The following is a 25,075-nucleotide window of genomic DNA, read 5'->3' on the forward strand; positions in this document are numbered from 1 at the left end:
ATGTACTATAAAAGAATGAGCTTACAAATAATCAGAAGTAATGGAGCGGTTCCCACACTGAAAAAACATTTATTAAAAACGGAAGTCATAGCTGGCTTGGATGAGTAAATGAAAAAGGGTTACGGAGAGGAAGAAGGCCAAGGCACGGGCTTGATACTAATATTCAAACAATTCACAAACACCTCCAGCATTGTGAAATAAATGAGCATACCGGTCTCATTTTCGTGTTACATACAAATTACACCTCAAAGGTCAATCGAGGAAATATTTCCTTTCTAATGGGAAGTTGCATGACATTTCTAAGCAAGGACGACTCTCTACAGTGACTTCTTTTTTTAGTAACACTGACATTTTCAGTGGCTGCATGAGCACTAAAGTGAAAACAGGCAAATTTAAATACAAATGAACAACTGTTTTGTAGGATTTAAAATGAGACATTTTAACAACATGGAGTATTTCATCCTAATACCAATGACCGTGCTTGGCCTATCTGCTTCACAGTTTAGCAGAGTCTGCAGAGGCGTTCTCAAGTGAGACCGAACGAGACAATTACCATTTTCAAGTTTCCACTTTAAATCTGTAACAAGACTTGATCTGAGTCTCAGTTTATAAGAAATACCCAATGAATGAGGGGGCTTTTCCCACAATAATGTGAAATGGTAATTATCCAGATATGAGAATGTCGACGTACAATAGCTCATTAGTACTCTGTTACAGAGATGTTTTATACGGTACATGTGAAGGGCACTGCTTTAAAGTAACAGATAAAAGGTCAAGTAATTATATAAGTTTTAGTTCATAGTTTGAATTAAAACTGTTCTGAAGGAGGAAACTGAATCGTTCATGTTCAAAATGCAACTGTGGGCCCTTTGAAAAGAAGCTCATGTTGTATTGGAGATTGAGCATTCATACACCAGGCGCAGGCATTAATCGCCAAATAGAATAAAAAAACCTGACAACATTTTTCCTGATCTCTGCTCTCTGGTCTTGTTGTGTTGCTCCAGCTGGTTAAAAAAAAAATGTAACCGACTTAGCATTAGTTCACGATTCAAACACGAGAAATATATGAGCTTGAAAATACAAAGTTGACGTGCATTTCGTTAAACAGTTGCAAGAAAACATGTGCAGCAGTCAGCAATCAAAAGTTCACCGCATATTGTCCAAAAAATTATGTGAGAAAATGTAATTACAAACCCAGACATGTCAATTCATTTTTATCTCCCAAGTATTAGAGTACTATAGTATCAGTACTATATGTCCATGCTACAGTATCAGAGCTGTGATTTTAGCCAGCAGATAAGTGTTTGGGGTGGTGTTTAGCACTGTTGCCTCGCAGCAAGAAAGTCCTGAATTTCGCTCAACTCCACCATTCTTTTCAGTTACTTCCTCCCACAGTACAAAGACATGCAGTAGTTGGGTTAGGTTAATACCTATAGTAGCAGCCCCCCCCCCCCCCCCCCCCCCCCCCTCAAAGTCTCATATCTCTCTTTTTCCAAAACTGAGCCTCTTATCTCACCCAGCTTTGGTCCAATATAAATCTACAAGCAGCCCTCTTCAATTTTATTGGCCAAAAATCCATTCATATCACTTTTCACTGAATGTTTATCCTAAACTGTGAGAGCAGAAAAGTGAGAACAACTGCACAGGCCCTAGTAAAACTGCCCTTGATTAATGTGTTTTAGGATTTATATTTAAGTCAAATAGTCAGTGTTGGGTTAATTTAAGAGCCTCAAGTTTTGCTGGGACATGATAGAAAATAGGGTTCAAACTTCACTAAAGAAAAAAAAATGTTTACTCTACTGCGATAAATGCTACAAATGACTCAGTTTCTGCATGCAAGGGTCTGCAAGAGCCTCAGTGAGCATGTTATAAATGTATGGAGGAGTATATATTGTCTTCAGCTGTAACACTGCATATGGGAATGTGTAGGAGCAAAGCAGTTTGTATGAATGTGCCTGTGAGAGTGGCAGAAACATAGACATCCACAGAAAGACAGAAAGAAACAGTCTGTTTCTTATGGTTGAACTGCAGTTGAGATTCAGCCAAGGTCATCCTCTTACTTATGACATACATGGAGCCAGACTGAGCCTCTCACTTGGACGCTCTCCATCTGCTCCCACTGATAAGACTGGCTACTTCATGAGCAGCAGACAGACACTACAGCTCTGTATTGTGTATTATATACAGCGGTAATGTCATTAAACCACATTAAGGTTGTCTTAGCTTGCCATAAAGATGATAGACAACATACACATGGTATATAGTGTGTGCTAGTATAAGCATAGTATAGATGTTTATCTTCCTAAAAAGTCCACTTTATAATATTTAAAATGCACTGGGATTTAAATGTGGGGTAGATGAGCTACTGCAAGGACAATACTCCTAAGTTAAAAGAGCTGTCATGCCACAAAGGTGGACACGGATCATCTGTTAATTGGTTTATGCATATGAACTGGAAAACTAATTTGTAGGCCATCAAAGACGGCTGAAAATGGCTTAACCAAAATAATAAGACCTTAACTGGACTATGCAGACTGCACACATTCCACACACTTTTCCTCAGTGTCTTCTGAAACTCATAGTTACAAGTTTAATATGTGTGCAGCTGGCTGGCCAGCAGAGCTGCTCTGCCTTCTCCCGATCAACACTCAGTCACCACTTTGTGAGCTAAAGCTTGCTTTAAAATTTATGAGAGGGGAAGAAAAAGAAAATCTTTCTGACATATCAGTGAGGACAATGAGGATTTTTTTGTAAGCCTTCTGTTTTCTGTGCTCAGAGAAGCACACGAATTCCAGATTGGCTTTGTGAAGGACAGCAGCAGCCCCAACAGTAATACTGTATGGGTGAGACATTAATGCCTAAAGAGATTAGAGAGGCGCCGTTGTGGCAGTCTTTAAAAAAAATGCATGATAGTGATAATAGATATCCGCGTTTAAGAAAGCTGCAATAAACTAATAGGGAGTCAAATTCACAGCACTGTGAGGAAGTTTTGTTTTACACACGCTGAACATAAATATGATTGGCAGTCTTCTGTCAGTTGTCTTTCCATGACACATCAAACAAATAACAGATTGTTAAATCGGGCTAACAAGCAAAAAGGTTCCTATGTCAAACCACAGAAACCTTGACAGCAGCCTGACCACAGGCACAATGTTTTCTTCATTAAAATTTCACGCTGTTAAAATGAGTGAAATTGTGAACCATCTGCTTAAACACTGTCATGTCCTCACGCGAACACATACAGTGGTCTTGTAAAGGGCTACATTCAAAACTTCAAACAAATGGCTAAAATCCAGGAAAGCTTCCCTGACGGCAAAAGGTCCACAGGCTGATCACCATAACTACAGCTGATGATCTCAACATGCGATGCTTCCTGTTAAATGAGCCTTAGCCCATGGAGGTGGACCAATTGGCAGGAAATGAGAACAAATTGATTGGGAAACAGATGGAAGAGAAGCAGCCACTATAAAGCCCATGAGGCTTTAAAGGAAGGAAAGAGTTGAGGGTTGGAAATGAAAATGAGGCAGAGAGACTGAGAACTGAGAGCAAACAGCATGAAATAAAGGGCAGATAAAATGAACTACGGGACATAACTTTTAAAAGCTTGGAAGAGAATAAAGAGATTCCACGTTGAAATCAGAGAACTTAAACCTGAGATCTAAATTGGTTTCACTTCATTCACTGAGAGCAAAAAGTAAAACTTTCAACTGTGGCGTTTGCTTTTCTGTCAGTGACACATTTTGAACACATTGCATGTGATCTGCTTCGTGAAGTTAAAAATATTGCAAATTGTCTGCATGATAGATATTTGCTGTGTATTGCTTCCAGGAAACAAGACATTGAACAAGGCCTTGAAAATTTGCCAAGGCATTCTCACTCTCGCACATTTGTTAAATCTTCTTCTCTCTGAAGTGGTCCACACCGAGACAATATCTACACCGTCAGAGCCAATTTTTAGACTGATTTAAGAGTCATTCAATTTTTGTTTTCAGATTAATCAGCAGTGATGGCAGAACAGGTCTTTGCGACCTTCCAAAAAACCGCATGAATGTGAGACAGTTAAGCTCTTTAGAGGCACAATCTGTGATCCAAATATAAACTCAAAGGTCAGTACCACGAAATCTCAAAAGGAAAGCTGCCACACACTCTCATGTCAAAAGACAACAAGACTTAAGCATTTGTGATGTTTGGACTGGCACATTTTCGCTTTAAGAATAATAAAAAGTAAAGTAAAAAAAAAAACCACTGCGAATTTCACCACTATGCCAGTATTAACTATATGTCAATACATTGGGATCAGCATAATAACAGCATAATGCATATCATTTAATGCTACATGTATAAACACAACAACCAGCATAAAGGGGTAATCTGCGACTTGCCATGAGTTACTGTTACGACCGATAAAGGATTTTTATTATCAATGCCGATATTTTGATATATCTGCCAATAATTGTTTCTGTCAGTCCCAAACAACACAAACAGATTTCCTTAAGAAATATATTGCGGATTATTTGCTTATATATCAGCTGGTTGTTGTGTTTGTAACGTTCCAAACTCATATTGCCAACAGTGAAGTTGGAGAGTGCCCTCTAGTGGACAAATTATCCAACATCAACACTCATAACACAGTTGAAGGGTGTTTCTCCTGTCTCTACTTTTTAAATTTTAATTTGTGGGCTTTTATAAATGCCGATACTGATATAGCAGTGCATAGCTAATAGGGCTGCACAATTAATCGTTAGAAAATCGCGATCTCAATTCATACTTATGTGTGATCTCATTTCCAAATGACAACGATTTTTTTTTTTTTAAAGAAAAAAAGATGACGATTGTACCGCATTTTGATCCGGGACATAATCTGCATGAAAACAAGCGCTCACTCTTCCTGCTCAGCAAATGACAAGGGCGGAGCCTTATACCACGTGATACAGAAGCCAGCTGGCAGGGGAAAAAACGGAGAGACGAAGCTGTAAGGCCAAGAAAGTGACAGGAGAAAATCCGTCCCGGTCAACCACCCAAACATCAATAACGGGAACAGCGCTTCCCTATACCCGTCGAACTCCCGCAGGCACAAAGAAATTACAGAGGCTATCACTTATCACCTGACCAAAGATATGGCTCCCATCAACACTGTGCAAAGCGAGGGATTTATGAAAATGATACTGCGGTCAACACCCTAGACAAACGCTACACAGTGCCATCCCGCAACTATTTTTCAAATGTTGCACTACCTGTTCTATACACGCAGTGTCGAGCAACGGTGGAGGTGGAATTACAAGCAGTACAACATTTTGCTTCAAGGACAAAATGTGAGACATTTATTGTTTTGTTATGTTTATTTATTGTTTTTATGTTCTGTCGCAACTGTTACGAAGTTGATGTGCAGTTAATAAGTGCAATAAATATTTATATTGGAAAAGAAAATCGTGAGAGAATCGTGATCTCAATTCTAAGCCAAAAAAATCATGATTCTCATTTTATGCAAAATCGTGCAGCCCTAATAGCTAATATCGGCCAACATATTGGGCTCTACTGACAATAAAACAAAAATAATGCTAGGAAAATCTGTTTATGTTTTGTGTGTTTGAAAGAAGAAAAAGAATCAGCTGATCGATCTAATTTTTAAAATCACCAGATCTCGAGCAGGCCCCTCCTTGTTTTTACAGGCTTAGTACTGGCTTGTGGTCGTAGCAAGCAAAAGAGACATACATTGTGTTTGTGTTTAAAATGCACAAACAATCAGCTCTGCAGTGGCGATAGTGAATACACAAACAAACGTTTTGATGAATAACAATGTATGTTTGTTTACTCCACAGGGTACTTGGAATTTTCTTTGGCCTTTGCTTTTGAGACAGGTTTTTCAGCAAAGTTACATATACTGAAACCATAGCTGATTTCACATGCAGTAAATAGGTTTTGAAATACCCTGAAATACCTGCTGGGCTGATAAAGCTTCTATGCTGAATGGCAAGTCTAATACAGAAAAAACCCATTAATGACTATCCCTTTGAACTGAAACTAACAAATACACAGAGAAACCTGCACTTTCAAGTGTTTATTTAGATGAATTCTATCATTCAGGGTCAGTGGATTAAAACCTCTGGCTCTCTATATAAGTTATAAAGCAGCATACTGAAGAAAACCCATGTAAGAGTTATACCAAGTAAAGAAAAATCCTACTACATTAAGAGATTTAGAACTGATAAAAAGGAGAAAAAAAATAAAATTATTTCAGGAATGTGCCACTTCACTGTGAATTACCTCTAACTTGAACTAAGCCTCTGTACTAGAGGATAATTCATGCCATTATGCCATGAATTTAGATGTGCTCCTATTAACAGCCTATTGATCCTGGCGATGTAGACAGTGTCAGATAATGACAGGTCTAACCCAAGCCAAGTCAAATTACAGGCAAATGTATTCATATTAAGCACTTTAAATAAACAGGCTGTTTGCAAAGTGTATGAGTCATCAGTGGAAGGATGGGACTCGCATGGGTTGAGGGTATTTATCTGCCCAGAGTGTGAATTAAAAAATCCAATCCCGGTCTCCACATCATTAACCCTTAGTAGCTGCTATGACCTTAGATGTTCATTTGATCTTAACATGTTTTGGTGAGTGTCGGAGTGGAATGGGATGAGGCTGTGTGTCTATGTGATGGGGAGTGGGAGTGGGGGGGGGGTGACCCTTTGATGTTGTAATGCAAAATTTCTTTTATCTCTCGTGGAGCGTTTGAGACCGGGCAGGCTGTCCAAAAACTCAATTAGAAATACTGTGAATGTGTGCTGACAGCATAAGAGGAGGCGTGAGGCACAGAGGTGTGAAGGATACAGGGAAAAAATAAATGTAACTATTAGTCCAAATGGGACCACTAACTGAGCAACACAGACCTAAAAAGTCGATTTTTTTTAAATATAAAATCTGGTCAATTTAACTACAGAGAAGGAAAAAAGAAAATCCTAGAGTTTGGTAGCAAAATGTCCAAAGAACAAACCAATTTTCTGTTTATGACTGACTCAGAATGTATAGCATCCAGCTGGTGTACAAGTAAACTTTTCACCGACATTCAAGTTAATGGATAGCATTGCCTTTGATGGATAGCGGAATGCAGCTTGCTTGACAAATGATGGGTATCCTTGCTGCACAGAGTGAAATTCTTAAACCCATTCATCCAGCCACCAACCAGGGCTTCATCATCACAAATACCACAAAGATAAAGCATAAAAGAATTCAGAATCCCCAAAGCTCAAAGCTCTTAGCATGCTCAATCAGCCAAAACTGTGTGGGTTGTTGGTACTTCCCTGATGAAGTACACTACCATAACTTAGAAAGAAGGTGGGAAAAAAGAGGGAATGGAAATAAGGATGAGGATGGAATGAATGGCAGGGAGAAGAAGAGGCGGAATATGTGGCTGCATGTTTTACCCATCTATTTGCTGTGTATATGAACAGGACTGGCAGACCTATCTACATTCTTTTATGACACTGAAAAGATCCACTGCAGCTTAGGTGAGAAGGGAGGAAAGCAGAGAGTAGAGGAGGTGGGGAGGAAAAGAAGCAGAGGCACGGCTTTTTACATTAGGCTTTTCATCTCTCTTCTGCCATCGGTCATCAGAAATGGGAGAACACTGACTCCCAAACACTGTGCTTCATTCCAATTCCATTTAGCTCACAACTGTTTGAGAAAGAGGGCTATATTACAATGTCCCGAAAGGCACAAAAAGAATTATTCATGCACAAAGGAATTTAACTGCATTGTTCCATCGCCAGTACCAACAAAAGGATATTCTAGGATTTCAAATGAAGATGGTCATCCATCAGACAAAGGCTATTTCTAATATTCATCTTTCTGTACCAGTGATAGTCATGAAATACTTCCTGTGGAGTGTCATGAAATAAATAAATAAATACCTAAATAAAGGAAAGAGGTGAAAAATGTGGTTAAGAGGCCGGTGCCGCAACATCAGGAGAAACACACTGTTAAATCTGGCCCCCTTGATCCGTTTAATCAGAGCGCACTCAGTGTCTCCCACAAGCACACACACAAAAAAAATATACTCTGTTCTCATACATCTGTGAGACTTACTGGGTGACTTTTTAATATGTTAGGCCATAACTAAGCATGTATAATGCCGAGAAGTGTTTGTGTGTGCAAGAAGTCACTTCAGAGAGAATGATATGTTTACCTTGCATTTAGAAATCATGGGAAAAAAGCATCTTTAGGCCATTTGTTTGTTTTTTCACAAGTTATTTGTCCAGTTTGACCTTTTAATGCTGCACAAACAGTAAGTCATAAACAGTAATGGGGACCCCCAAGATCTTCATAGTGAAATTGAGCTATAACAGAAAAGAGATCTGAGCTTTATTTTCGGAGCGTTTAAAGTGAAGATCCAATAAAATGCTGTGCAGAGGGAGAAAGAGAGGACTTAAAATAAAATAAGAAACGGAATAAAAAAGGTAATAAAAATGTAATAAACTGTAAAACACAACTTTATAATAGTACTGAATAGTAAAAGGCATGGCATTATTTTCTAGTATGTTTATGACATCACCAGATAACAGAACAACAACTTTGTCCTCTTTTTCTTGACTGCTCATAACGAGGCTCCTACTGAGGCTGTTGGCTTGTGGCTGCACCTGCACCACTGAAAGGGACCGGCTCATAACGAGACATACGTGAGCATGATCGGCTGACCATTGCGTCTCTAGTTATGACAGCCAAAACTTCTCCATAGATGGACAGGTAATGATTTTGCTCCAGTGCTCCAGTCAGGCAGTCTCAAAGGAAAAAATATCAATCAGATTATTTTGATAAAGACACTTTTTTTGATCCAGTGGCATTTGATTAACAGCTAATCTGGATATTTCTGTCTTTGATGTGCAGTTTGTACAAATCTGGATTTATTCTTTACGCAGTTGGTTTGGCTAAACCATAGACTGTATAAAGCAAACATGACATTACCAGTCCGATTTTAAAGGCCGGATGATAAAAACTTGGCTCTGTAATGTTGAATTTTTGGAGCTAAAAGTGACCATATATGGATGAGAGGGTAGAGCTCTACCCGCTCAAGTTATCAACTAATGTGGTTAACAAACTACACACTGACCATATGAGTGCATCACACAGGACAAATATAACTACTAAATGGTGCTATGTAACATACTAATTAAATACTAGAATGTCACTAATAAAAGCTGTTGCGCAAATGCAATACAATACAATTAACGACAGGCAGGAGCAATTATTTGCCAGATAACTGCATTAGAAATTTTCCAGAAAGCACCAACACCACAGAGAAGTCTATTTCAGTGACTTGAATTAGCTAAGGCAAAGCACGAGGCACAGCTGCAGGCTACAACCACCCATGCTGGAATCCATCTATCAATCAAAGTGACCACATCTCTAACCCTTCAAAGCTAAATGTATTATAGTTAATATATGGCCAATACCATGACTTCTTTCCCCACCCTTCCACCAAAAAAAAAAAAAAAACTAAATAAAGTGCACAAAGGATTTTAAATTATTTCATGATTCAGGCTTTAAAATGCTAATATTAAAAACTGGAGCCCTTAATGAATTTGAATGGGCAAGTCATTAAAAATATCCCCCACTGTACAGTTTATTAAAGAGGATAAATTAGCTATAGAAACTAACATTGTTCCAGGCTGTAAACATGATGGTTTACATCGCAGTCTTGACTTGTTTTTGGAGTCAGCTGCAGATTTTTACCATTTTGAATTTTTCACCTCTGCTTATCCTGCTTTAGCAAAAGCTAAGCATTTTAGCCATTTATCAATTACTTTCAGTTATTTGAATTATAGTTTCAATTTTTTAAGTAATTGTTCACACGTTTCTGCATTCTTTGTCTTAGTTGCAAAAATAGAATTCAAATCTTGATTTTCTTTTGACTTCGCTGAGGCACAAAAACCCTCTTACCCCCAAACACAAATAGAAGTAATCTCTTAGATACAAATATCTATGTGGTAGCTGCTCTATAACATGTAGGGTGTTCGGTGTTTTAGGGAATGCTTTGTTTAAAAAATAGGTAAATAAAAATGAAGCACTATCACCCACCAGGAGAGAGAATCGTTTGTTGTTCAAAGTCTGAAAATACCTGCAGCACAGATAAATACAATGTTGGGAATAATGAGAGGCAATAAAATTACAAAAATGCAAAATACAATCAAAACAAAACGCATTAGAGAGAACAGCGTAACAACCTTATTAACGCAACACAAACTGATTCACAGTTTGCTGTTTAGAATGACAGCGGCGTTTGTTCCTTCCTCGCTCTGCTGGATCAAGAGTTAATTTTGCTTTGAGCGACTGTGAGCGGCAAGTGACAGCGGCGAATTAATGGTTCGTTATACTCAGTGTAAGCAAATGGCGAGCCAGTGATGGAGCAAAATGGATTTGCGCACACATCCGACGCCAACCATGACATCTCTTCAAGTATTCCAAAACAGTCAGACACTCATGAAGAAGAATTTAAAAGCAGCACTGGTTTGTGAAACCGCGGGACTTTTTCAAAGCACATGCGGAAAGCTACTTCTGAAGAAATCTGAAACCTAAAGAAAAACTCAAACACTCATAATCATTCATCATAAATGTGATACATTGCTCACTCAAACTTGAGCTAAATGAATTTTCCACTTTCTTTTCATTCAGGGCAGTCGCTTGAATCAACATGACACCTTGCACTTGCCATGTGTTCAGAGGTGCAAGATCAAGTAAAAAAAAAAAAAAGTTAAGACGCTGTTGGCACTGTGGGATGGCTGGTTTTGGAAAGGGTGTCATTAAATTTTGATAGACCATGTCAAAAATATTTTTGCTAGCTTGGGATTAATAGAAAGAAAATTGCACAATTGCAGAACGTGTTGTACATGCAAATCCCATTAAGAGACACGCTGCTGGTTTTACTGATGTGTTTTGGGATCAGTTTGTTTCTATCACATTAGCTATTTTCTCTGGTTTGGAAGTCACACGATTATAATACAGAAGCTCTTTTTAGGTTCACACACATGAGACTACAAAACTCTTAATCTCCTGTGTCCACGGATCACCTCAGGGTGAAATTCAGCCAGGCATCGCAGATTAGAGTCCATCTATTCTAGTTGCTACTTCAAGGAGAGTTCACAAATATTATATCTTCTATTCCTTGTACCTTTTACTTACATATATATTCGTATTTATAAATGCAAGTATGTGTACTTGTGTATATATTGTTTTTTTCTGTATATGTCTGAAATAAAGATACAACACAATACAATACAATCTCTGCCATGATCCAAAAAAGAGCATGTGTGAGTTATCAAATGGGAAAATGTAAATCTCCAGTACACCATACCATCTTTTTTTTCCTTATGTATTCTAAATAGCTTAATATAAAGGGTGGCACATGACGGTAGCTCTTTCAATCTTTCACAACTCCGGGGGCAAAAAGTTTAAAAATACACAGCCACATTCAGGCAAGACTTATGACCAGGAGCCAGTGATGTGTAGAGGTCTTATGGATGTACACCAGGCTATTTGCATGTGTCATTCTGATGGATGAAGCACAAGCAGAGATCAAATGACCCTGCTGCTCAGACAAGTGTTGTGTTAAGTTGGGCCACATCCTGTCCCTTGCACTGTTGCTTTCATTTAGTGTGAACACGCTCATACCATTACAGCAGCGAGACCTGCTAGTGGTGCTGAGGGATGGTGCCTTTGCACAGAGGAACTGGGAAGAGTGGGGATCAATGTGAAATGTGCATGAAAGATAAGAAGAAGAAGTACATGCTTTAAGTCTGTGAACCAGAAAAATAAGCCAGGAAAAGGATGCCCCCAGTAGCACTCTAGGAGTAAATAAATTCAGTGATTATTAAGAGATGAGGGGTTTTTATTCCACTCCCTAAATTCCTCTGAATTATGCAACTATGAAAAAATACTGTGACACGAAGATCTCCAAAGACTAAAGATAGCACAACAGAGGTAAATAAAATAACGAAGAGCTAAGCAAGAGATTTATTAAAAACAGCCCCAAAAATTTCCTAATAAGTGCACACTCTCAAAGCAGTGACTCAGCAACGCTACGACACACTAAAACTTTCTTTTCTGACTCGCCGGACACTTACTACTTTTATCACCCGTGGCATATTGTTAGCTCAAAAGCAGAGACAGAAACATAGTAATTATTTCTTTTGAGGTATTACATTGTTGCCATTCCAGTGGCGGGGAAGTAATGATAACAAACTTACATAACTTAACAGAAAATGTTTATGCTTTGGCAGCAGTCATGTTTTCAAATTTGTTCTGCAAAACAAAGAAAAGTGACTGCAGCTCCAGGGGAAGAATGTCTTGCCTTGGATGCAAACATCTGCCCCATGAATTGTCATTTCATTTTTTCCATGGTTCTTTGAACCATAAGGACACAAAGGGAATTCTTCTTGAAGCTCTCACTCTCTCTTACACCCAAATAAAGTAAGATTCAATGAATTTGTTTGGTTAGGCCATTTTAGTCCCGTCAAGCACTTGCACTGTACTCTGCAGACACGCATTAATAAAAGTACACACTACAGCCTTGTGCAGGAGAGTCGAGAAGTTGATACACTGTGTGACAGATCTCTACAAGATGCATTAAAGTTTAATACTGCTTGAATCAGCACATGCTCTCAAAAGTTGCAGGGCTGCACATTTTCCTGTACTAAGATAATTATTCTGTAAACTGGAGCATCCAAAACATCTGCCCGGACAATCTGTTTCACATAAATAACCTGATTAGAACACAACTTTGTTTTAAGCATTTTGACAGATTTCGCATTTCACCCTTCGGCTGCTCTTAGACACATTCAGCGGTGAGACAAATAAATCTTGCTTTAGACACCTGGTGCTGCAAAGACTGAAAGAGTCAAAACACATGAGGAATTTCAACTGTCTACAGAGTCTCAAGCTCTCAGTATTCCTGCATTGTTAATGTTACTGTTCACTAACAAAGCATTACAGCACAGGCCAAGTGGTTTAAATCCCAATTGTACCCAGCCACTAGCAATTAAAACACATAGGTCTGGCAGTAATGTGATTAACTTTCTTCACATTAGCACAGGATAGTTCTTGGAAGTGAAACTCGGAATTAAGAAGGAGCCCAAACACTGGATTGTGAACAATGTAAATAACCTCTGCCACATCCTGATTATGATATATGGAAAGCAAAGCACTCTGCTCAAACTCCTGTCCAAAGCTGAGACACAATAAACGGGGTCATTACCAAACCAGGGAAATTACTCAGACTGTGTTTCACTTGCGCTCCAAAGAACGGTCGATCATTGTTAACTTATTATATCACCTCAGATCCTGATAGCCAAAGTACAAATAATAAACAGAGAGACAGCAAAGAGGTCACAGGGGTATCCATCTCCCCTGGAGATTAAGGATTAAGCAGGATGTGACTGATGTAACGACAGGAGCTTTAGGAAAAAGATGACTGCAAACTCTTAACTGCCCCCTTCGTGGCTCAGTTGAAAATGAGATTTAATGAGATTATTTTAAAGAGCTTTAGTGAGACTAATCTGGATAAAAAAGAGCTGTTAAGTAAACATGAACAGCAAGAAAGAACAAAAAGGTGGCTCCGCCTGGAAGAAAACTTCAGGAGTGCTCGGGGTCATCGACAATATGTCGCCGTTTTAATGAAATATGTGAACTCTCGAAAGAAGAACTGCAACAACTCACCCTACCAGCAGAATGCCTTCTGTTATCGCGCTTCCAATAGTTTATTATTTTATTATTATTCAAAGCTACGTGCACAATTATATTTTAATTAATAGTATTTAACAAATTGCTGTATGGCAGAATAATTTATTTGCAGAAAAAATAAACAGTGCCAGTGTAAACATAATTGTTTAAGTCAGTAGATCTCAGTAAGCGCACAGAGCAACTCCTACTCCTATAGTTGTCTGTATCTGCCAAAGTAACACTTGCTACAATAAAGTCTGCTGCATTTCTTCCAAAATATAAATATGAATTAAACGATCATACAAGTCCTGAATCTTTTGCGTTAATCACAACAAACAAACACACATTCACAGTGTTGTGATCGCAATCAGCAGCAGGACAGCATCTCCTCCGCTCCACTGGTAGTGTGTAAACAGAAAACAGAAGGGGGGAAACCAGTGAAACAAACTTCAAATGAAGGAAGATGTAAGCCAACATTTTTTGGATTGACTTTTAAACGTGCTGTTTGATAGCTTGCTAACTCATCCAAAGGTAACGTTGCCTGCCCTTCGTGTTTTCGACCAGCTTCAGTCACGCAGTTGAGACGGAGGCAGCATGATACGTGTGAAGATATGTGCGATTTGTTTTGAATGTGAGAAAAGTTCATCTATATGAGAGCAAATATTTGGCTGTAATAAAGAATGGCTGAGATGCAATGTCATGCCAAAAAGGCAACGGCAAATCTGCACTGTGCCTCCTAATCTATATGAACACAACATCAGCTGTGCTCCTTCATCCTGCTCAGCGCAAACAGGTTTGTTTGAAGCAGCAAAATTCCCAAACTAAAACCAAAGATGGCGCCTTCCTTTGTGCTTTTGCCAGCCCCGCTACACCGCTACACAAGCCCATAGTGTCCTTTGTCTTCTCTGTTGCCTCTTTCATTTGAAGAGATTTAAACTGAACTCATGCCAGGAATCCAGATGTATAAATCAACCGTGATTCAACCATTGAATTTTCATGTTTACACTATTTTTTAGCTGACAGAATATTGATAAATAATCAACTCCTGCAAGTCCACTGTGTTGCCTCTGTATGCAATAAATATGTTCGCCCTAGGTTATGATTACATTTCATAGAAACACAGAGGGTACCAAGCCAATAAACAGTTTCCTTTTTTAATACCAACATTACCCTGCCAAAAAACTTGTATGGAGACTCGCTCTGCAGTTCCATCAATCCTCTGTTGTTCCTGGCCTGCTCATCATCCTAAAGACACCACTAAATTTAATGTACTATGGCTGTCTGGCGCTCCCTCACATCACTTCATTTCTGTAAGACCTCTAGAATCTGTGGAACTTGAAATTAGATCCAAGGCTACACAAATAATGTTCCAACTCTTCTGTGGCAAAAATGTTTGATAAGGTGTGTGCCCAGTGTTTGCTATTGCCAAGGGTGTCCACAGCTGATAAAGGCCCAAAAAAACAGACGACTGCTCCTAAAGCCTTGTCCAGTGATTCATGTCATTGCACTTCTCCAACAAAGCTTTCATGTCATGCCAAGTTACACACATTCCTGCAATGGCCTTGAGATTATTATCACTTTGCTAAGTGGAAGTAATCCCCAGGTAGATGTTAAAGAGTTATACTGCACCATCCACAAAAGGTAGAGGAGTGAAAATACCAGCAAAGGCAAGTAGGCTTTCCCTGATCCACACTAAATCAGTACTGTTGCTCTCTATTACCTTCTGAAGAAAAAAAAACACAAAGGTAAAGCTTACATTTTTATTTTTTCACTAAACTTTAGTGGCTGTGCATTCAAGAAAAATCTGTTGGGGCTACTGAAATTGATGCAATGCAATGTCTTATGATACTAAAAGAAAATGTATTGCTTTTCCTTTTTTTAAAAAAATCAGGGTCACCCTGTAGTAACCCTTGAAGCTCTTTTCTGACAAGGTTTGCATCAGAAGTTTTTTTCTTTTACCATTCTAATAGTCAAACCATGTCTTTAAAGATATATATTGAGGTATCAAAACTTGTCATTAATGGGGGGAAAGTTTAGAAAAAACATCTCCAATATAAATGACTCACCGAAAAGTTAAACCAATACTTCCTACCCTATTGCACTTTTAGTCTGTTTTGCTTTTGTCCTTTCCAGCTCATAGCCAGCAGGATGGGGTTGAACGCCCACAGACTATGTTGGTGTTTGATCATTTAAACTCACCACAAGTCGTTTCTTCCAAAGGTCATTATCTTGCTGCTGGATAAATCCCTGTCTTTCTACTTTTGAAACATGCTTTTTTTTACCATTCTGAAAGCAATATATAGTACTCATTTCAGTGCCATATTATCCTAATATTGCAGACAAAGGGCGCAGTAGCACAGTTTGTTCCAACGCTGACTCTGTAATCAACTAAAGTGGAAGCACTTGTAGGAATCATTTGCATTAACTTTTAGGCTTATTTGACTTCCCTCGCTTCAGGAAAGGATGTGCGCTACTTTCCATTAAGAAGAAGGTGAAATCCCCATAAAGCATTGCACATCTGTGTCCCTCTTCTCTAATTCCAGCTTCAGCTTTCAACTTGTCCAATAAGAATAACTCACCATGGAGTACAAAATAATAAAGTATCGAACCAAACACTTCTTAAGCAGCTCGCTGACAGTAAAACAAATTGGCAAAAGTCTAAGGAAACAAATACAAATACGCTTTTGTTGCTTTGGAGTCAAATGCCAAAATGCCTGAAGGCTGAGGGCCTTGTTGGCTTCAATTAATTCCCCTCTACAGAGTTTAGCCCAAGGGCATGCTATACATTTTGCCCTACCCTCGAACAAGTTCTGCAACTGACTGTTTCTTATTTAAATGCCAATCAACCAGACGAAAAAGGTAGATTCAAAGACAGGCACTGGATCAAGCGCCTTTCAAAAATGGCATAAATTGCCACTCTTAGACCTGCTTCAGGGGAAACATAAAGAAGTGTCATGAAGAGCGTTTCATTTGACTTGACTTTGAGCACAACATTTTTAACTTTAACGTTTGGTGCAAACTCCAACGAATGATAATACTGAGACGGGTGTAAAGCTACACCAGAGGCAACATAATCATCAGCTGAAGTGCAGTTAAAAAAGGGCAAATTAATGAGTAACAAAAACTGGTGTGTAACACTATGTAATAACCGTAACACAACATTTGATCCATAAAGCATGACTGCAGCATCTGCTCAAATTCTTGATGGATGGAGAAGAACAGATGATTTCATGACAAGCTGCATAAACAGAACAGAAGTTCAACACTCAGTTTGAGGAAAACTATTAACACATTCTTCTTCTTCTTTTTCTAGAAAATTGTTTAATAGCCCATAGTATCATATCTATGCAATCAAAACTATACAAAAATCAACCAGAGTTAGAAAGTCTATTCAAATTGACACTACTCTTAAAAATCACAACATCAAGATGAACACAGGTGCAGGATTTTAAGAAATGCTGTTGATCACCGTGTGACCTTTTTAAAACTTTTTTTGCCACTGTCTGTTTTTATGCCACATGTTGCTCCTTGAGTAGTTTTTATGAGTTCAACTTTGGTAGAAGATCATCCGCCTTGTTTTAATTGCACAACAGGTGTTAAATGAAAGAGAAAAACCAAGTTACATCATAGATGTAAAGCAGCTTAAGACACATTCTGATGGATGAATGAAGATGAAACACATCTGAGTTACAACCCCAATTTCAAAAAAGTTCTGACACTGTGTAAAATGTAAATCAAAACATAATGCAATGATATGCAAATCCAATAAACCCATATATTTTGCACAATAGACATGGAAAACATATCAGATGTTTTAAATGTTCCATTTTCAGAAAGAAAAATGGTCATTTTGAACTTAAAGAAAAAAAAGTTTTGACAGGGCCACATTTACCACTGTGTAGCATCCCTTCTTCATTTAACATCCATCTGTAAACATCTGGGAACTGAAGAGACCAGTTGGCGATGTTTGGAAATTGTCTGATAAGGGCTCAACAGCCTTGTGTCTTTCTTGTATTATGTTTTGTTTTATAATGTGCCAAATGTTTTCAGCTGGTGAAAGATATGAAATGAAGGCAGACCAATTCAGCACCTCATCTACTACAAAGCCACATGGTGTAGTAGATGCAGTATATAGTTTAGCATTGTCTTGCTGAAATATGCAAGGTCTTCCCTGAAAAAGCATTCAAGCTGAGTGCCTTGCAAACAATTTGATTCACTTAATATGAGCCTCAAGAGCTGGATTACAAAAGCAAGAGAGAGACTGACAGAGACAAACAACTGGATAAAACACAAATGAAAAAGTGCAGCAGGCATTTTTTCAGTTGTAATGTGCTAAAACATTTCATGGTGAAATCCTAAAAAGAACTTACTTACTGATAAAGTCTGACAAACTCATCTTGACAGGAACCAAATCACAAAGCATGGTCTCATCTAACTTTGTGTTGGAATGATTAGACTTTAAACGCTCTCCATCTACTTTTAAATTAGGAGATCCATGTTGTGACATGTTGTGCTTTCTCTGACATCATCTCTGATAATGAAAAGGCATCATTACAATTTCCAGAAATACGAGTGCCTGAGCATATTACGTGATATATAAGACTAGAAGAATTAATAAGGCATTTTTTGTTGTACCACATGTTTCTCTTTACTTACATCTCTCACAAAAAAAAAATATTCACACTGAATCATATAGATTAGCCTTATTACATAAGTGTTTTAATAGCATGTGTAAATCATCCGCTTATTATTATGTATAATAGCATTACTTCAACCCCGGCATGCCATTAGTAGCTTATCATTGTCGTGGGGGGGTGGTCTTAAGGTAACGATAGGGGAATGATAGAAGAAGTGGTCGTGTTGGTGCATTCAAATGCACTTGTTTCATTCCAGCCCAGCATGAGTTTTACTTTTTCACAGCAGACATTTGGACTTGTCACAGTAGGAAAAGCACAGGTGACTCAGTTCCATTATCTGTCTCAGTAAGCGATGGGACAGGTAAAGCAGCAATTCACCTGTGTTTTCTCTAGTGTGACAAGTCAAAATGTCTGCAAAAAGTCAATTTTACTCTAATTTTTTTTCATGTGTTGTGCTACAACTGTGTGATTGTGTCTTTTGCGCCGTGTTTGTGCATGGTGCAGCAGGGTGGAGCAGACAGATAAGTGCAGAGCAACTTGATGTTACTGTACTATAAGTGCAGTAAAAACTGCTGAGGGACGGGAAGCTAGAACTGCCCGGTCCATTAGCAGATGACCCTTTTGGCTCTACAGGACAAATATTTGTACATTTATGAGAAAGGAAATAAAAGTGTCCAACTTCCTACGGTCTTTTGCCTCTGAGAGCACAGTCAAACTCCGTTTTTATCTGTAAAGAACAACAAAATAAAAGCAATTGCAATTAAAGTAGGAAAAGCACTGGATTGCGACACAGTGAGTGGTATTCCCGCAGTCTGAAAAATTGTATAAAATACCCTGCTGACAGAAATCATTGTCACTTTGTAATCATACTCCATAACAGCAAGCTGTGTAGTACATAGTGCCGCCTTAATGATGAGAAGTAGCGTTCTTCGGCATGTCAGACAATATGTTTGATAAGCCTGAACATTTAAGGTGGTAATTTTGACAATTTACACCATCATATGTAGGTTTTTTAGATCTTTTGATAAAAAATAGACAATGAGTGCTGCATTGTCTGGAAAATGCGAGAGGGCGTGGTCTTTGAAAAATCCAGCGGTGTGGGGAACAAAAGAGAAACGATCAAAGAAAGCTACCTTTAAAACATCCAGGCACTCTTTTGTGTAATAGAAAAATGCACTGTCTCTTACGATTATTGAATACACTATCTCTGAGTTTTGTTGTGTTCCTCAAAGTTTAAGCATTTCACATTTTTTCCTTTCATTCTTCTAACTGACACGTACTCCTCATACATCAAAGCATTTCACCCAAAATCACACGTATCACGAATCTGCTCTCTAAATGAGTCTTGCATTTGTTTATCTCAGAGTTATTAGCTGTTGAGCATTATGAAACTGAAGCTAAAACAAATGTGTAAACAGAGGATAATTGCCATCTTATTAACACTTGAAAATGGAAATACCAATCCCCACATAAAATTTTATTAGTTGGCAAACCAGACTTTAATAGGATGACTAACCATTGGGCTCACATCAGCTCAAATGAGCATAGGGAGCATATTGTTGATTCGGTCTGCGTATACTTCAATGTTCACGAGCTACTGCAAAACCGTTCTGCAGTGAGGAAACGAAAGACCGCTGTATGTTAGAGTTTCATTTACAAAGCAATTTTTACTGTAATCAATACCATGTGAAAGCATATTAACTCAGAATAATAAACAAGGCCTCAATGGCAACAACATTAATTGGAACAAAGGGACATGTGATGAGAGTTTGAGTCCGTGTGAATTCAAACATCCGTCATTGTCAGAATTTCTCCTTTTCTGTACCAGTCACAACTCTCCAACATTTGAACTGGGCCACTTGTTGTTTGCAGCTTTTGACTCACAGCGTACACATCGCTCTGGCACTCTATTACTGGCTGTTGTCGTGTTCCTAATCTATTGTTCTCACTCCCTATGCGTACAGTAAAGCGATCCTTTGCCTTGAATGTATCCCGCAGGACCTCCCCAGAAAATGATGGAGGATAACTAGTTATTGACTTATCTGACAGGAATTGGCAGAAAGCAGACATAAGAGAGCAATCATATATTAGTCATGAATATGAATTCCCTCAAGTGAGGTTTTGCTTTGTGAAGAGAGTCAGAGGGTATAAAAGAGGCAGTGACATATTACAGAGGAAGTAAACGAAAAATTCAGAGAAAAGTTGAGTGCATCATAGCACGTTTGCAAACATTTGCAAACAAGTATGAAAACACTCTACTGTACCGCACAACTACCAAGTGACTCTCAGAGCAATATTTACAGCTGACACATTCACCTGTAAACCTAAAGACAACACAAACTATCTGCACTCTAGCTCTATAAACCACTCTTCTTTTCCTGGCTAATGCCCGACACTTGAACTATTCCTCACCTGCATTATCCTGAGTTAGGTGTGTATAGTTGTGTGCTGAACATGCACAATATCCTAAGGTAAACATACAGCAGCATTTTTGCCAGGCCTTAAGTGAGGCACTTTATTGCCACCAACTATAAAGAGCTGTCAAATAAACGCTAGGTTAAAAATATGCTTTTTGCATTAGGTGCCAATATAACTGCAGCGCAGCCCTAAAATAAATAAATATATATACATATATATGTATGTGTGTATATATATATATATATATATATATATATATATATATATATATATATATATATATATATATACACACACACACACACACACACATATATATATATATATATTTCTGCTTTAAATGTCAAAGATGTCAAGCTGCCTGTTAGGTATCTGAAGCCAGTGTCTTCCCAGCATTGAGTCTCTGAAGCAAAACAGGCGCTATGAACCTGGGACAACAACAGTAGCTGCCCAGAGAGAGCAGAGACAAAGACAAACAGGCAAAGCACTCACCTCATAAGGCTTTACCGTAATCACACCCTGCAGCAGCCCATCTACCCACAGGAGGAACAAGGGGGGATGCAAGAAGGAGTGCAAAGCTGTTTATGGATAAGATAACTGAGCATGCACTGATTGACACCCTTCTATCTGAAGCTGAAAACGCCGGTCCCATCGGTTTCAGTGATTACCAGAAGCACACAGTTTTGCCCAGGGAGCCTCTCAAACTGAGACATTTAAAGGCCAGCTACAAGGAATTTGTGTTATTGTTTTAATAATTGAACTGAGATGGAAAAGTTTCTGCCCATGTGCTGTCTAAAGATAGACACTGTTCTTTGCTCTGTTGTGGTCTGTGTGGCTGTGAAAGTGGATTAAACAGGCTTTAACATCAAGACGAGCTCTAATGAAACCCAATGGGGGAGTTAGCCAGTCTGTTTGGCCAGCTGACTCCTGTAAAATACCCATCACTGTCTCCTATTTTCTGCTCTAAAAGTAGCCTGGTGGTGCCAGTCAAAGTACACTGCAGCCTCAGGGTTTTACTCTTGTACTGATGCCTTTGTCTGAATCATAAATTATTTATTTCATCTAGTATTCTGCATTCTTGTGTTTGTTTGTTTGGAGGAACGTTGTTTCACCTCACTGTGTACTGTTAAATTGTATATGGTTGAAGTGACAATAAAGCCAACTTGACTTGACTTGATTTGACTTGTTTTTCATGCAGCCTGTCATTTTTTAATACATATGCACCACTGTCTGTGCCAGTCATTGCTTAAAACATCTGGCACACTTTAATGAACAACTGAAATGGATTAGATGGGGATTTGTGTAGAAATCTGCCGCTTTTGTTGTATGGATTTGTGCAGCATATTTACAGTTTTGTTACAGGAAGTCGCAGCCTGGGTTACTGTTTCCCGTGTTGATTCTACGCTTGAGGTATTGCCAAACAGGCATAAACGAAGCATTGATTTTATCATTAAACTCTCAAAAAGTAAATCCAAGCCACTCCTTCTAATGATCAAACTTAGTGGAGGGAAACAGTTTGACTTTTGCTTACCAACGATAGAAGACTATCACCTCACATCAGTCCTATAAATACTTGTAATACCTCACATCTTATTTTTTATATCAGTAGATATCAACAAGTTTGGAACCTACGGTATGAGCAGAACAACAGGAGTAGAAGATAAAAGCTAAGACATTTTCATGTTCTTTAGAGCCATCTAGACCTGTCGCCAGGATCAGTAGTACTGTCCTCCACCCACAGCCTATTTGGAAAAGTCATAATGATGATCAATACAACAGTAGCACCGTCCACAACAAAACCATCGATCAAGAGAGGAAAGCCTGAAAAAAATATTAGTCAACCAATATTGACCGGGCCGCAAACAATACATCACACAGTGAAAGCTCTATTGCTGTTCACCTTCTCTCTCATGTGTCTTTTTTCTCTTTTGTGAATGTCCTCGCTGCATTTCTCAACAAAGGAGGCAATGGAAAGTCATAATCATCGCAACACATTCCTGTTCACCCTTTAACAGACTTGTCACCGACCCAGCATTCAGCACAATACGGAACCTGACGCACTGTTCCCTAACAATGGTTTTGTTGATATATAGATATAAAAAACATGCTGGTAGTGTTGATATGTGCAACGTATTAAAACTATCGAGGTTTACAAAAACTGTAAAGGAATCACAGAGTGTATAGGAGTCTGTCATTTCTTTACAGCTACTGTGTTGTCAAACTCACACTCTGGTTTGTGTGATGAATAACTGCTGCAGTGGACTAAAAGAAAAATATTTGCACTATGGCACAGATGCCATTGCCTCTGTTCTTACTCATTATCCAGTGTAAAGTCAAATGTTCCCTCACTGAGAGGGAACATTCCTTCACATTGCCATCTATGGACATCATAAATAAACAGTCATTCGAGTTAATAAATGCCTTCCAATTGCCATATAATAATGCTATTAATTTGCTTCCCGGACCACAGCAATACAGAAACAAATTCTTTATATTAGGAAAGCAAATAATGTGAATGTGCCACAAGACGAAGAACACGCTGCGCATTAAGGACGACCTCTTTTGGTGAAAATGTGCTTCTTTTTGGAGATTTTTGTCGAACTTCTGGTAATTCAAGATTTTGCTCATGATAGGAATTTATGATTTTCAACTTTACTAAAGCATAACGCTTCAGAAGCCACGTCGTCTTTTTACAGGACAGACGTGAAGAGCGCGAAGGGTTGGGCATGGATGCTGAGCCGGCGGACGGCAGTGGCACTTGTTTTCTCAAACTTGCATCAAAACAAAAGCAGATCTCAATCGAACCCGCATTGCTATCCTGTATATAATGTGTTCGCTTTGGAAACAAGCGCATGTAATTTTATTCAGATTTTCCGGAACTTCAAAGTGAAGCGTTTTGGGACGAAAAACGCGGCACAATAAAGCAGCTGTAAATCGTTTGTGGGGGTGTAAAAATATACTTTTCTTGACAAAATATTTCCCAAACTTTCGCTTTTTGTCTTATGCACACCTACCTCACATCGTTTGCGGATGCGTGCGCGGTCAAAAGCGGCAGAAGTAGATGAGGAAAAGACAATCCAGGGAAACTTGTCACGCGTCCATGTTTGGCATATCAGCAGTACGGCAGTCCAATCTAATCACATCTGAAGCGCTAACGGTACTAAGCTAATGGGGCTCGGCACCTTCTACTGTCACCGAGACGTGGATTGGGCGGCGATGTCAGGAGCACCGCGGGATCTCCAAGAGCGCGCGGAGAGTCACTGCGGCGGGATTGGTCAGAGGAGCCGTGACGCACCGGCAGGTGGCACACCCGTGGAATAAAAGAAGTCCATATTCATTCATAGACAATAGCTCTGGGGAGCCGGAGGAAGTCATTGCACACAGCGGCAGATTAGACTGACAAATCTGTAAAAGTCATACCCGATTCCACACAGTCAGGTTTCTCACTGCTTCAGCTACGTTTGCCCAACTGCAGACGGTGTCATGGCCAAAGCTTCAAGTTTTTGAGTTCACACAAAATATTTCATATTTCCTATATTACGAGCAATGATATACATTCTTTTTGGTCTTATTTTTGTAAATAAAATATACAAATAAAAATATCTCCAGGTTGTTTATTGTAGCCTTCCATCGATCCTTACACATAAAAACAGATAGAAAACCTTTGGATGTGTTCAATAAGAGCTGAAATGTCCACTCACTTGTTTATTATTTCACCCAATGTAAGAAAAAAAACAAGGCAAGTGGAAACAGTGTCTGTTTTGACACTGAGCGTAATTAAGGGAGCCAAAGCAAATGTTTTAATTTTTTTATATATAAACACAAATAAGAAGTGAGTGGTAATCCTTGGAGGAATGTGGAAGCCAATTACGCCTGGCTGCAGGGACTTGTGGAATGAAACCTCAGAGCTTCCTGCTCAGACTCACTGCAGACTCTCGGCCCACATTTCCTGTTCCCAGTGCGCGGGCAATATTTCTATGAAAATATAGAATGGGTAGAGAGATGAATAGGATATTGTGCTGGATACCTCCAACATGTTACAGTTCTCTCATCATCCTAATGCCTTGTAGGCTATATGACACTGTCTGCGTGTGCTTTCCCATCAGCACCTCGTTTGCACCCTGCGAGTGCCGAACAAATCTATAGCTTTTACTGAAAAAGCAAGGTTCTGTATGCAAAGGTTAGGCAAAAAAAATGTCTGAGGGGAAGTGAATAAAATATGGAGAAAACGGACTGAAAAGGTTTGCCAACAAAGTTCACTGCAGGGTAAAAAGTGGTAAAAACTGCAAGGTGTATTCAGAAAAAAA

General features: G+C 38.9%; 1 protein-coding gene across 1 annotated transcript in view; it reads right to left on the reverse strand.

Annotated features, from left to right (window-relative positions):
* The window catches only part of chrm3a (cholinergic receptor, muscarinic 3a), an 85,190-nt gene extending 61,257 nt beyond the window's left edge, over positions 1 to 23,933 (reverse strand). The window contains exon 1 of the mRNA XM_080869529.1: positions 23,783 to 23,933. The gene's annotated coding sequence lies outside the window, so the exon portion shown is untranslated. The remainder of the gene's footprint in view (positions 1 to 23,782) is intronic.
* Positions 23,934 to 25,075: the final 1,142 nt, after the last annotated feature.

The sequence above is a fragment of the Rhamphochromis sp. 'chilingali' genome (genome assembly GCF_963969265.1).
Source record: "Rhamphochromis sp. 'chilingali' genome assembly, chromosome: 20".
Lineage (NCBI taxonomy): Eukaryota > Metazoa > Chordata > Actinopteri > Cichliformes > Cichlidae > Rhamphochromis > Rhamphochromis sp. 'chilingali'.